We start from the raw sequence: 14621 nt of genomic DNA, 5'->3' as shown, positions 1-14621 counted from the left end.
GGATTGATCACCAACATCGTGGATAAATATCCTGGGAGTGTCCATGACTCATTCATCTTCCGTCACTGCACCATCAATGAACACTTCCAGGATGGACGGTACAGCAATGGACTACTTGTTGGTAAGTACAAAAACCTACTTATATACACACTGCACAGCAACCCTCTAGGACACACAACACATACACCACAACAGCAACATGTCGAACATGTCGACAGGAACACACTGAGGTCGTGACATCGCTAGCCATGTTTCATAGGTCTGCAGTGAACCTGTCACACATCTGAAATTAGTGTACAGTCTAATGTTAAGACGTCAATGATCACAACGTGTAGAGTGGGTTGCCTAAATGTCACCTTGCAAATTGTAAGTGTCCCAATGACGTTTACATTAATCCATTGCATAAGTATTAAAGGTATGTGATGTCCAGGGTACATTGATATGAACCTGTTAACAACACTGTCAATTTTAACCTGTGTATGGAACTATCATCTCACCCCTAGTGAAGACACAGGGACACCTGTATCACAAGTCACAATGCTAGTGAGGGCACACTGTACTGCAAATCCCAAAACATACTGCTGACAAACTGTCAGCAGACAAACACCCGTTTAGCCAAGGAAACAACACAATGCAGGTGGTACATCCTAGAAGCCTAGGATGCGACATTATAACACAAAAGAGTCACAGACAACACAAGGCAACTACTGCCATGAAAGGTAATTTCAATAGGACCAGCTACATCAACATGATCCCATTCATTTTCTCTTGCAGCTGATAGGGGTATGGCATCCAGCCATGGATAATGACACCTATTGGCAACCCGAGTACTGCAGCAGAGCATACCTACAACGATGCATATAGGAGGACACGCACCATAGTTGAGAGGACCTTCGGCATCCTCAAATCAAGGTTCCGGTGCCTCAACATCACTGGTGGTAGCCTCCTATATTCGCCGGAGATGGTCTGTAAGACCATCCTGACATGTGCAATATTGCACAACATATGCATCAAAAGGAACATTCCCCTCCTGGAACCAGAGCCACACATGCCTGAAGAGGAGGAAAAGGAGGATGCTGGCCTGCAACATGAGGGGGAACTACAGAACACGGCCGCTGGTATATGCAGGCGGCAACATATCGTCAACAATTTCTTTTAAATATAATCACCATCACCACTTTAATGAACTAATTTAAATAAACACCTATAATAATCACCATATCATGGTCTGGCTAATCATTTTTGCACACCTTCATCTCTACTTATCAGAATAACAGTGTTGCCTCATGGAGCGTTGCTGAGATACTGATTAGGACACTGAAAATCTCAGAGCTAATGTGATGCGTAACATACAATGGTCACATACACACACACTGTAAATGATTTATGTCATGTACATTTCTCCTTTGAAGGCCAGTAGCAGAGGACCACACCTATTTCACACATACATGTTGAAATCAAGGTCCAACGCAGCATATGGCACTCAACTAAGACACCATCACTCAATAAGGGGAAAACAAGCCTCATATATGAAGCAGTCGATGTGCTTTTGCATCAGTAACAGGAATGTCTGACCAGACCCTTGACAGCAGTAAGTCCAACTGCATCCAATATTTGCATCCAATATCTGCATCTGTGACCAGAGTTCCATAGAAGCAGAACATAGACAGCACAAGTGCCACTCATATGAGCAGCATTGCGCACATGACATTCCATGTACATGTCAGCCCATTTCCTAACTCCTGACACACCCATGCACCTGATCACAACCCACCTGTCTGAAGAGGTCCCTGGAATACTAAGATGTGTACCCTGATATTCCCTCCTCTACACACACAGACTAACAATAGCAATCCAGTGTGCTACACCCTTTCCTATGGTATGCCATTGTCATAGAACATCTGACTGCATGGACGTCAGGCCAATTATTACACTGGCTTCTAGTTTCCAAGCCCTGTTAGCACCTGTAGATTGCTTCCTGTGTGAAAATGTCTGTTGGCCATTAGAATGCAAATCTCACCTACAGGACTTGTGAGAAACAGATGCAGCCCACACCTGTGATCACCTCCATGCACACCACCCATTTCAACAAGCAGTGCCCGTGCTGATGCCTGGAACAGCATAGGAGTTGCCATTTTGTCAAATATACCGTTAAGCATTGATACTAATTAAGCCATGTAACACAGCCCTTGGGTTCATTTGTCACCTTCAAAAACACAGGACATACACAGTTTGACATGCCAACCCTCTAGTTCATCCTTCAAACAGTCTGAGTCAGACCATTGATTATGTAACTTGTCAAATTGCTGGATCCTGATTCACCCTGCATTCTGTCAGTCTGACTGGCATCTGTCTGTGCGTCACACTAAATTATCCCTGTGTCTACATATGTTCCACACTTGCGTTAGCAAACCTCTCATTCATCAGGGGGTACTGGGCATGGGCTTCTTCAATGCATACACAAATACATTGTATAGCATCATCTGCCTTTTAACTGTACCATTTGAGTTAAATCCTCTGTGAAAAGCAAAATTCATGGCTCATCCCTTGTCTGGGTCTCATTTATGCATGAATGACAAAGTGTGACAGTGTCCCAGGGCCGTAGGCAGGGATTGGGTACGGGGCCTTCAGCAGAACCAGCAACCTCTGATAATGTCCATGAAAAATCCACACATGTCAGGACCCTGACAGTTCACACACAGAATCACAGTGCTCACAACATAATGATGGGCCGTGTGTGGTTAATAGCTGCTAGAATAATCAGCACAGAGGCTATGATGTTCCCAGATGCAGTGGGAATTGCAGAGGCTAACCTGTGTACAAATGTTGTAATGACACCTGAAGGAACATGACACCTGAGACATTATCTCACTCAGCACACCAAGGTTGCCCTGTTGACTGTCTCATTACACGTCTTTAGTGACAGGGTGGGACCATCCCCATGTAGGTTCACATGGCCTCATCCACTTTACTCACATTGATCAACCAAGGATAGCTGCCACCGACTCATGATGAGTCCTGGACCGAACTGTGACAAATTACACCCCAAAAAATACACAGGATCATAATTGGACCACACACATGAACAAGACACCTATGTGCAATTGATCACTGGAAATATGTGGACACGTGCTGCCTCGTCTGCTGGTCCACCACAGCCACTTGAGAGTTGTGGCTCACTTCTATGACCTCAACTGTGTTGTCATCATACATTTGTGATTCACCTTTGTTTGTCTGGGCAAACAACGTGGTACCCACTTCCTCAATGCATGTGTATGACTCACTGTGGGATTCACCAACTAGTGCCTAGGAAGCTGTTACCAAACCTCTAGGACATAGGATGTTGAAAATGTAGACCATTGACATGAGCAAGCGTCTGCCATCTATCTGGTGCATGCTTTGTCACATGTGGTGTCTACGTTACCCTAAATCTTGGAAGTCCACATTACGGATGTTGCTACATGTATGACTAACACATGTCCTCTTTCATTTCCACAATGACTTGCATCTAAGGATTGGACACATGGACGTCACATTCATACAAGCATATGTGCAATAATGCTTCATGTAATACACACACACTTGGTCAACAAATAAATTACTTGCCAAAGCACACACATTGAACCAAAGGCATTTAGGTATTGTACATATGTGCGTCACATTGCTATCCTCTCCTTATGCCAAACATGCCCAATTTGTGCAACACATATATGTAGGCCACACATATGGCCATCTAGTGCGTCAGCCAACCGTAAAAATACTGTGAAGGAAGTAGCGGATCATGGTCCGCTGCAATATGATGTCACACATGTGAACATACACCATCAACACCATAGTGGGTGCAATCAGCCTATCTCTGATGTGTCCCAAATGTAACATAACATAAAAACTGAAAAAATGCCTAAAACCAGTTCATGCTCTGGAATTTTGACGTTCCTAGCGTTATGCGTCATTTTCCAGCCACCAGTACTGTATTTGCATCATTTTATTTGACGCGCAGGAGTGAACATTAGGCCGCATCCAGATATTTGTACAGGCCATGTACTATTATTTGGATGCGGGCTAATTTTCACTCCTGTGTGTCAAAAAAAATTACGCAAATACAATATTGGTGGACAAAAAATGGCGCTTAACGCGAAAAAGGGCAGACATTTCATACAGGAAGTGATGTAATAGGATATCCTGTTTACAGATCATGTACAGTGGGTGTACTTTCACTTTCACTTTGCAGTCTAAGATTCTTCTAGACTGTATGGCTGTGTAGAGAGTGGTGTCCTGAGATTTTGTGCTTTTTTTTCCTGTGTGCTGTCTGTTTTGTCAATTTGTGAAATAAATATTGTTTGTGTATACTGTCCTACTGTGTTTTGTGTACATTTGTCCATTTACCTAGTTTTTTTGTTGTTTGTGGGAGTCTGTTTTGGGTAGTGGTAGTTTGGGGATAGTTGGGCTCTTTTAGTGGTTAAGTTTACTTTTCATCTGTATTTGTACCCCTACTTTCCCCCTTTTCCCCTTTCTATTTCTTTAATCCCTATTCCCTTTCACATTTCTACTATGTCTGGTAGGCCACGTCTTGGCAGGATGGGTGAAGAGGAGTTGGGGGGGGTGGTTTCATATGGCTTGTGTGCCATTTCTTGACACTCATGATCGAGGCAGGGGACAGGGTGATACAGGGGTATCAAACAGAGGTGCACAGAATCCGGTGGGGAAAGGTGCTGCATCACCTGCAGCGTGTGTATGCCAGCCAGAGGAGTGACCACCAGCTGAAGCACCGGTGAGCTGACCTCATCACCAGGGAGCAGGATCTCTTGGACCACCTGGGAATCGTGATTGGTGGCCCTGATGGTGAGTACTAATCATGTAAATGTGCACGATTAAATGCTCTGTAGTGACATAAGAGGATTTGTACTATGTCTGCCAGCTAACCTGCTGACTGTGTGTACTGCTGGGGAAACATACAGGGATAATTGATGCACTATGGTAAGGATCACAATTGCTAGCTGTCAGGTAGCACGTGCTCAGCAAACTTACAGGATACTTTTCCATGAAGTAAATTGGTGCGGCCTTTGTGTCAGACAACCAAACAAAATAGGAGCCAATCATGTCTATATAGGGCACTTTTGCCAGAGAAGTTAAGATGTACCAACATATTGGCTAACTTTGTTGACGCAATAGCTAGACTTTCTTTAGAATCACTACATGATGCAGAAAATTAGTGCTGGCTTCACGTCAATTGATTATAGCAAAGTGGCTCAGACATATGTCTCATGTGAGTCTGGTGAGTGTGGAAGGAAAGTTTGACGGAAGTACTATGAATGTTTGGGATTATTGTGGTCCTTTATCTTTTTGGATACATGTCAGATCTGGATTTGGAATCATCATGAAAAGGTGTAAGGTGCCCTCAGCTAACATCTTAGAATGTTTGCTGGAGTTAGTTGTGCCACATTCCAATTAGGGTTGTCATTCCAAAGGTATGCACATGGGTTCACATCTCCATGGTTGGTGCAAATCACCATAGCTGGGCCACATCAATTGAATAAACTGTAACAACAGGATGGCTTACAAAAGTCCCTGCCCCTCCCTCTGTACATTGTACCTATGTGTCATTAATGTGTCATGGCCACATAGCATGTTTGACTGGTAATGCAGTCCTCAAGTAACCAGGCTTTGGATGTCTCCCTTGGATGCACATGATGAGACGATTACACTCCATATTTTTTTCAGGTCACCAATGACGGGGCATGTTTGCCACCACATGACAGTTAGGGCCAATGCATGTGTGCAGATATCTGTGTAACTGTCACAGAAGACCCATGCATGTACAAGTTGGCCGTGATATATCAGATGCAGTATCATCATGTCTGAATGGCTGCAATTTCCTTATTCAGCCTACACATTGTATATGTCTTTGAAACTGTTGGTCAGTGCACAGATTTTTAGCACATTTCTTCCTTCCATGCCTTACAGGTGGACCGGCACCCTACACTGTGGGAGAGGTGGCGACATTTGAGGACCCCGACCACTCCAGTAAGTGTTGATATGTCTGTTATGTGTTGTGTTTGCTGGTTATGGACTCGTGTGTGTGGAACGCATAGCAAGGTGTGATGCGTTGGGCAATCATTTCTCTTGTTCCATGAGTGGGATTTCAGTTTCTCAAATGTTTTGAGTTGGCCAATGCGTATCCTATGGTATTATCTAGGGATTGTAGTCCATTCCTGGAGGCCCCATAGTGAGTACTGGGGTGAGTCATGTGTATGACACTTGTATCAAGTCAGCTCAGATTTAGTCAGCCTGTCAGACCCACATCCTCCAAGATTGTTACAGCAAATTGCTTTCCAATAGACTTCTGCTTCCCTATTTACCAAGGTACTTATTAAACTGTAGGTAGAACCTCCTAGCAGCATGTACTTCCACATGTAGTGCTACAAGTATGTGGAACTTGAGTGCAATGGCCTAGGTGTGCATGCTAATCATGATCATGGGTGTTCTTGCAACTCTGATGTAAGTCAGGCCTTACTGGAAGTATATGTTGTGTACCAAGTTCTGCATTTCCTGACATGTGTGGCCCTATGATTGGTCTAGGGTTTGCTGACTCCTCATTGTTGATAGACCTTACCTGTGGTGTGTGTGTAGAGCCAAACATGTGTGGAGTTTTCTATACACTCCTCGGTGTACATGTTGTTGGAAATTGATAGCTGTTTATCCAACCCCCCATCCTCAAACACAGGCATGGGTTTGTGAATTGGGTACCTAGTACTGATGCTACCAGTATGTTACACATACATGTGAATAAGTGACTGTTTGGTAGGAACCTAGTATACACACTCAGGTTTGGCACTTGGTACTATACTGGCAAGTCCAGTTACAACTTGCAGACCATGTGGCTTTAGTTTTGCATTCCGTACACTGACATTTGTAGCCCAGGTCTTGGCAAAGGATATGCAGCATGATTGTTAGCTGATAACTGGCAGCACTCAGATGGCAAGTCAAAGCCAGTTGTTACCCATCTTGTAGGTTATGGATGTGCTATGTGTGATGTGACCTTTGTAGGCAGGCCTGCCATGTACTTCCTCAGGGACATTCAATGATCTGTATTGTGATATGAGCTGTTACAAGTACAGTAGATGTATTGTCTGATTAACTTCTTGTGCCATTTCACACAATGCAGTTACTAATGTAGAATATTTGCATTTGTCTTCACAGCTGCAAACATGACTACAGACCAGGTCCGTGAATTCCAGCGCCGGGCCATGAGATACTAGCACATCCTGCTGGTGGAGTCGGGGTTCAGGAGGATGGCCCGTCGATATCGCCATGAATGGGCCTCCAGAGCATGGAGGGCATTCCCACAGGGTGGCCCTACTTTGCCCACCACAGCCACCACCAGCACAACCACCACTTCAATCCAGGTCGCCCCACCCACAGCTGGGACTGTTATCCCTACATCTGCTGGACTTCCAGGCCCCAGCATTGGTACAGGTGAAGGACAGCCCACTGGCCTTGGCTCCACACACACACAGACCTCCTCCACCGGTACCCAGACTGCCCTAGCTCCATCTGTTGACCCTGCAGCCTTCCACAACATGGAACGGAAGATGGACCTTGTGCTGCACAAGTTAAGCCACCTGAGCCGGGATGTGCGCCACATTAACCGGCGTGTGAAGTCAATCAAGAGGACCCTCCGCAGGTCCAACCTCTAGACTATTTTTGATATGGACTTGATTCCCTCCCCTCCCTCCTCTTTCCTTGTTCTTATAGTTAGTGGGCTTAGGGGGTTTAGTGTTAGGTTAGTATAGGCTGTTAGTTTAGTTAGTGTTAGTGGGTGGGGGACCTCATTCTTTCTATTTTTACTTATTAAGTGTGTGGGTGGGTGGGGGGCTATGTTGGGGTTCTTGTGTGTTTAAAAAAAAAAAACATTTTAAAAAAAATACAAAAAAAAATATATTTGTTTAGGATAGTATAGTATGTGTTTAGGTTAGTATGTGTTGTCCTCCATGTGTCCCATCTCATAAGGGGGGTGGGGGGTGGATGTTTAGAATGTTTCATTACATGTGATAAGTAAGTGTAGCTTAGGTTAGTTAGGGACAGTTGTGGGTAATGAGTAGTCAGGGTAGATTAGGGTAGGTAAGTTTTTCCCTCAGTTTCCTCTTCTGTGATTAGCATTTAATAAATATTTGGCTAACCCTTAACAGTATGTGTTAAATGGTACTTGATCCTGGGTTTGGAATCAGTGTACATTAATTTTGTACTATTACATTTGTGTCCTATGCTACAAACAAATCCCAACTGAGCTGTATGATTGGCAGCTAGCCCAGATCTACCTTGCAAAGTGTCCACCCTTCGTTGCAACCACCAATCACAGTTAATATGGATGACAATGTGTTTCTGTTGTGTTTTCTACGTCACAAACAGTGCTTCCAGACTTGGTATTAGGGGAACAGTTTTAGATCTGACTGCAGTGTGATGATCAAGGACACCCTTATAAGATGAGTTCTCGTAGGCACTCTTGTATTCTTGTCTTCATGACTCTCATACGTCATTTGTGACACAGTTCAGCATGATTACCTATTTGGATGTAAACTCAGACACCTTCATTCATGCAGTTTTTGTAGTGTTTGCTTAGATGAGTGTGCACTGTTATATGTGTTAGTATTGAATGGTGACAACATTTTGCGGCCACTATTTGATGAGTTAGATATCTCTTAAGGAAGCATTCTTCTGTCCAACACAGCATGATGGTGTATGGTTTCTCACTTCATCAGATATGTCCCTCAGGATGGGCAGAATGTGATGCAATCATGGGCACTGTGCAGATGTATCTGACATCATTATATCAGGACAGTTGTATTGACAAGCTATGTAATTTGTCAGTAGGCACATTTCAGTTATCTACTGCACAGTGGATATGTCACATTACACAGAGACAGATTTGTTGTGTAAGTGCTATTTATTGAAAAAGTGCTGTAGTGCTATCTGTACATTGACCATGATTGTGAGTCCATTATAGTGACATCTTACATTGTGATCGTACACAAGAGGTTACGGAAATGCTTTTGACATGCTGGGGTTGATGTTCAGACAGTGCAGAGGGACAGGATTTGCCAATGAGTAGGCGAGAGACAATCACTGGGCAGGCTGACAAGATATACAGTGGTAAGCAGAACAGTCATTAAGTAGAGTTGTGGCAAGACTGCCATGTTACAAAGCGCAGGACCTTAGTAATAGTTGACCATGTGGCAGGGACTAGTGCTTCCGGGTCATTTTCCTTGTGAATGTGATCTGTTCCATGTCTTCTTCTTCTGATGAGTGTGTTGCCTCCTCTGCCCTTGGTGGTAGTGGTTGTGAAGGGACAACACACACCTCAGTGTTAGAAGACGTGGAGTCAGACATCCCGGTCGCTGCTACCTGCGAAGGTCTTAAGGGCAGTGCTGCAGCAAGGAGGATCTGCTGGTTTTTGAGAATGGCAGCCACATCACGATGGTAGGCAGCCAGGTCGGCCCTGAGGGGTTCAATGTTGCATTCGTGCGCGCGTTGACAGGATTGCTGTTGTAGGTGTTGGGTCAACTGTATTACAGCTGTGCTGATTTCCTTCTGGGATTTTTGCTGTTCCTGCAAGATAGATGTTAGGGCTTGCATAGCTGCTGCCTGATCTGCAGATGACATCATGCACAAACGCACCCCCTCAAGGCTGGCTGCCATTGTTTGCATCCCCACCGCACCTCCTTGGCCAGCTCCCGCTGTACTCCGACTACAGTTCTCTCAAAGCTAGTGCCAGTGTCGTCTGAGTTCTCAGCTGTGTTGGAGCTGGCAGGTCTTACAATAGGGGTGGTGGATGGATCCTTTGCGATGGCTGCTTGTTCTGTGCTCCTCCTTGTGACTGAAGGTGGGGTCTGGAGGGTTTCAAGGACCTTTTGGATAGTCTCCTGGGGAATGTTTATCGGCTCATCATCCATGTCATCAGGGTAATCTGGGACAGGTATATCCGCAGGAGATCCATCTTCTTCTGCAATGAAACAGGGTACAATTAGTGTATCTGTGTTGTGGCATGAGTGATGTGACATGCCTGCCTTGTGATGAACTCACATTGTGATCTTGTTTCGTGTTCATTGCTCCAGTCCTTCATATGGGCATTCTCTCAGGCCTATGGCCCACCTGCATGTCACATGTATGTTATTGAGTTATTAGACTTGTCGGCATCATCTCTTCTAGGTGTTGGCTTTGGCCAAATAGAGAATTGCCACCTTCTTGTCCTACTCAAGCCTCTGTCTACATCCATTCTCATGGTGAGGCCTTTCACTGGCTGTGGGTGCTCTGATGGCACTGGCAGCACACTTGACAATCTGGATTGCCCCAGTCTCTGATCTTTCACATCCACTTAAATGTATTTGACATGTGGCATATCCTATGCAATACAATGTTATGACACGATATGGATGTTGGCATTGGTAATGTGTTCTGCTGATGTTGGGGAATGTGTGGTACATTGGATTGACCTGTTTGTCGTATCAGTGTCCTATTTCCTCCTCTGACTGTGGAGGTGTATTTCAGTGTCCAGTTACATGTGGCCCCCCCCCTCAATGCTGTTGTCTGAGCAGTATGACATTTGGGATGTTACATTGTGACCCAGGCACAGGATGGACCCTGACATATGCAGCATGGGTATGTCCTTAGTGCTGTGTTGCTCCTATTGTTGTTTACATTGGCTGATGTTTGCAACAACTATGGGCATTGACATATGACAGTACTGGGGCCTTTGTCATGTTTCAATGGATTGTTGAAGTTGTCATCCTCAACTCCCTAATTTAGGTGTGTATGATCCATGGGGAGGTTACTGCCATTGGCTACTTGAGCTGCACACAGAGCGGAAGTGGTAGTGGCAACTGTTGTCGCAGTTACATTCCAGTTGTCGGTATGGCTAGAGGTTGTAAATAGGGCCCTAGTTACTGTAGGGGGTATGGTGGCTGACGTGTGCCGGGATGTCAGTTTGACGTTGTGGCCTTCCCTCCTGACGTGGCCTTCCCTTTGCTCCATCGTTGGCATGGCAGCATGCCCCATGGGACTGTTGTTGGTGTAGTGTAATGGTGTGCCCCAGCTTCTGTTTGTGCAGGCCATGCCCCCTTGCCATCTCCCTTTACCCATGCCACTCCATGTATATGATGACTTACATGCAATGTGTAGTAGGTATGTCCACTCCCCTGCTTACAGTTAACATTAGTGCATTTTAATTCCCCATGCGACTTACCCTGCATGTGCGCTGTCTCCTGGTAGTCTGCTCTGTCCTGTCCTTGAATACCTGTGACGATCTCCTCAGGGATGATGGCTGCGACCATCTCCTCAATGTGGTCCAGGGCCTCCTGGTGTGCTGGACTCCCACCTCCAGTCTGCAGTGCTGCCTTCCTGTTCCTGGCCATCTTTTCCTTGGTCCTGCGCTTGCAGTCATGCCAGCGTTTCTTGCACTCGATGACTGTTCTGCGTACTTCTGCCACACTGTTAATCTTGTCAACAATTTGTTGCCATATAGCCTCTCTCCTACTGATTGGCAAATTTGAGGTGACAAACAGTTGGTGCTGGTGTTCGGTCACCTCTTTCACCAGAATTTCCTGCTCCTCTGCACTGAAGCGACACTTTATTTTCTTCTTATAAGTGTCCTGGTTCGTGTGTGGGTCCTCCTGGATGGTTCCTGGTCTGTTGTCATCTTCCTGGGGTCTGTAGTGGCATCTGGGATCCATTTTGGCTCTCCTCTGGGGAAATGGCAGTGTTCACTGGGTTTTTTGACGCTATTGCGTCAAAAAACGGCGCATATCCGGTTTGCGAGGTCGTAAATCGACCCACAGTCATTTCCGCCACATTAACGTCATTTTGCTTTACGACTTGACGCTGCGGTGTGCGTCAAAAATAATGACTCCCACCTGTGGTTTGCGCCGCCGTGCGTCAATGTATAAATTTGACACCCGCACGGCGCACCAAAATGGCGTTAGCCGGCGGTAATATTTTTGACGCAAAACTGCGCCGGCGAAGTTTTGGTCAATAAGTATAAATATGGCCCATTGTTTTCACTGATTTCACTAACCGACCCCCGTTAGGAAAATAATAATTGAAGGAGCTTACAGTTGATGCTACAAACTAATAGGATCATCTGCATTGTGCAGCACACATAGAAAGAGGAAAAAGTCTCCCAGGATTGTTTTTGTGAGGAAGGTGTTCCTTCCACTATGGTGTAAGGGTGACCCCACTGGTGCTAGTCTGTGAAACTGCATCATGCACTGGGGAAAGGACAGGAATGCGCTGTATGCCATTGATATGGGTTGTTACTGCCCTTTCATTTCGATGCAGGGCAGAGTAGCAAGGTGACTTGCTGTACTGCCCTGTGACAAATCCACTTAAACTTAATTTGGCCCTTAATATACTTGTAAGTCCCTAGTAAATTGGTACTACATGTACCCAGGGCACAGGGGGAAAGGACAGGAATGTGCTGTATGTCATAGATATGGCACATTTCAGCCCTTTCACTTTAATGCAAGGCAATGCAGGAAGGTGGCTTGCTGCACTGCACCAAATCCCATTAAATTTGGGCCTTAATTTACTTGTAATTCCCTAGTAAATTGGTACTACATGTACCCAGGACATGTAAACCAAATGCTACTGGTCAGCCTGCAGCACTCATTGTGTCACCCACTTAAGAAGCCTTGTGCCTGTCATTTCAGCCTGTGTCTGCAGTCTTAACTGCCATTTTGACCTGGCAAATTAAACATTTTGTCAGGCCTAAACCATTCTTTTTAATAGAGTTAAGTCACACCTAGGTTATGTCCTTAGCAGCCTATAGGGCAGGGTGCAGTGTATTAAAAAAGCTGGACATTTACTTTTATGTTTACATGTCCTGGTAGCGAAAACGCTTACATTAGTTTTTCACTGCTGCAAGGCTTAGCTCTCACATAGGATAACTTTGGGTTACCTTATTAAATTTAATAAATGATAACTTTTATTTTGCGTGCAGGTAAGAAAGTTGAGTTTGTTCTCTAACCTAACCAATTGAATTGTAGTTAAAAACCTTCTTTAACAGCAAGGTCAGATTTCAAATCACAATTCTGAAAATGCCACTTTTAGAAAATTAAAAAAAACTGATGATGGATGGATTGCTGAACAATGTCAAGCATTCCCCCCCAGTCACTGATCTGAACCCAAATCCATTGTTATTTTTTGCTTGCCACACCATTCAAGCTTGAACCCAGCCAAATGGAAATTTGTCTTGATCCTTCTCTCCATCAGAACAGTCCAGCCCGAACTGCCGGCCAGGTCCCCCCTGAACTGGAAATAAGCATCCCGGGACCGGTTTAGTGACATTATCCCTCATCAACCTGTCAAGCTTGAATCCAATTGTATAGCAAGCACGGGACAAAAAAACAAAAAACAGGTGACAGCTGGAATGCTGAACAATGTCAAACATTCACCCCCCCCCCCCCCCCAGTCACAGATCTGGGTCCAAATGTATCATTTGTTTGTTCACCACGCCATTTCAGCTTGGATCCAGCCAGATGCCATTAAGTCTTGACCCTGATCCCCACAAGAAAAGTCCATCACAAACTGCCAGCTCTGGGTCTCCTTAGGCTGGAAACAAGCATCCCGGGACTGTTTTCAGGGCATCACCCCCATCATCCAGGCTAGCTTGAATCCGGTAGCTTAGCAAGCACGAGACTGACATCTGGGCATACCCTTTCCTATTAGGTCGGCAAATGCAACAAAACAAAAAAAACACAGATGGTGGAAAGAATGCTGTACAATGTCAGACATTCACCCCCAGTCACAGATCTGGGCCCAAATTCATTGATTTTCTTTTCGCGCCCCACTCCATTCCAGCTAGGACCGAGCCATATACAAATTAGTTTTGAACCTGCTGCTGATGGGAGCAGTCTGACCTGAACTGCCAGGCCTGGTCCTCTCTGGACTGGAAACAAGCATTCCGGGAGCAGTTTCAGGGTATCACACTTCATCAGTCATACTAGCTTGAATCCAGTGGCAGAGCAAGCACGGGTCCCACATTCGGGCATTGCCTTCCCAATTTGGGTGTCAAATGCAAACAAAATGGATGATGGACGGAATGCTGAATAATGTTAAACATTCACCCCAGTCACAGATCTGGGTCCAAATCCATCTTTTGTTTGCTCACCATGCCATTCCAGCTTGGACCCAGCCACATGCAAATCAGTCTTGACCCTGCTCCCCATGGTAACAGTCAACACTTATTTGCATATCGCTGGATCCAAACTGGAGTGGCATTGTCAGCAAAATAAATTATGGATTGGGATGCGGCCCGAGCGGTTACTAGTGGCTGAGATTAATTGAAGCATTCCATCCATCACCTTGTTGTTTCTGTTTTGTTGCCCTAAGTGGGCAGGGTATGCCCAGAAGTGGGTCCTGGACTCACTGTGCCACTGGATACAAGCTAGTCTGGCTGATGAGTGGTGATATCCTGAAACCATTCCCAGGATGTTTACTTTCAGTCCAGGTAGGATAAGGCCTGGCAGTTTGGACTGGACTGTTCACATGGGGATCATTATTTGTATATAGCTGGATCCAAATTGGGGTGGCATGGTGGGCAAAACAATGATAGATTGAGGTGCAGCCCA

General features: G+C 45.2%; 1 protein-coding gene across 1 annotated transcript in view; it reads left to right on the top strand.

Moving 5' to 3' along the window:
* LOC138289760 (alcohol dehydrogenase 1-like) overlaps positions 1–14621 on the top strand; it is a 510381-nt gene that overhangs the window by 195263 nt on the left and 300497 nt on the right. The gene's annotated exons all lie outside the window — the stretch shown is intronic.

This window comes from Pleurodeles waltl, chromosome 1_1 (assembly GCF_031143425.1).
Source record: "Pleurodeles waltl isolate 20211129_DDA chromosome 1_1, aPleWal1.hap1.20221129, whole genome shotgun sequence".
NCBI classification, from domain to species: Eukaryota; Metazoa; Chordata; class Amphibia; order Caudata; family Salamandridae; genus Pleurodeles; species Pleurodeles waltl.
The sequence above is the reverse complement of the archived record's forward strand: the minus strand, read 5'-3'. Positions and strand labels throughout refer to the sequence as shown.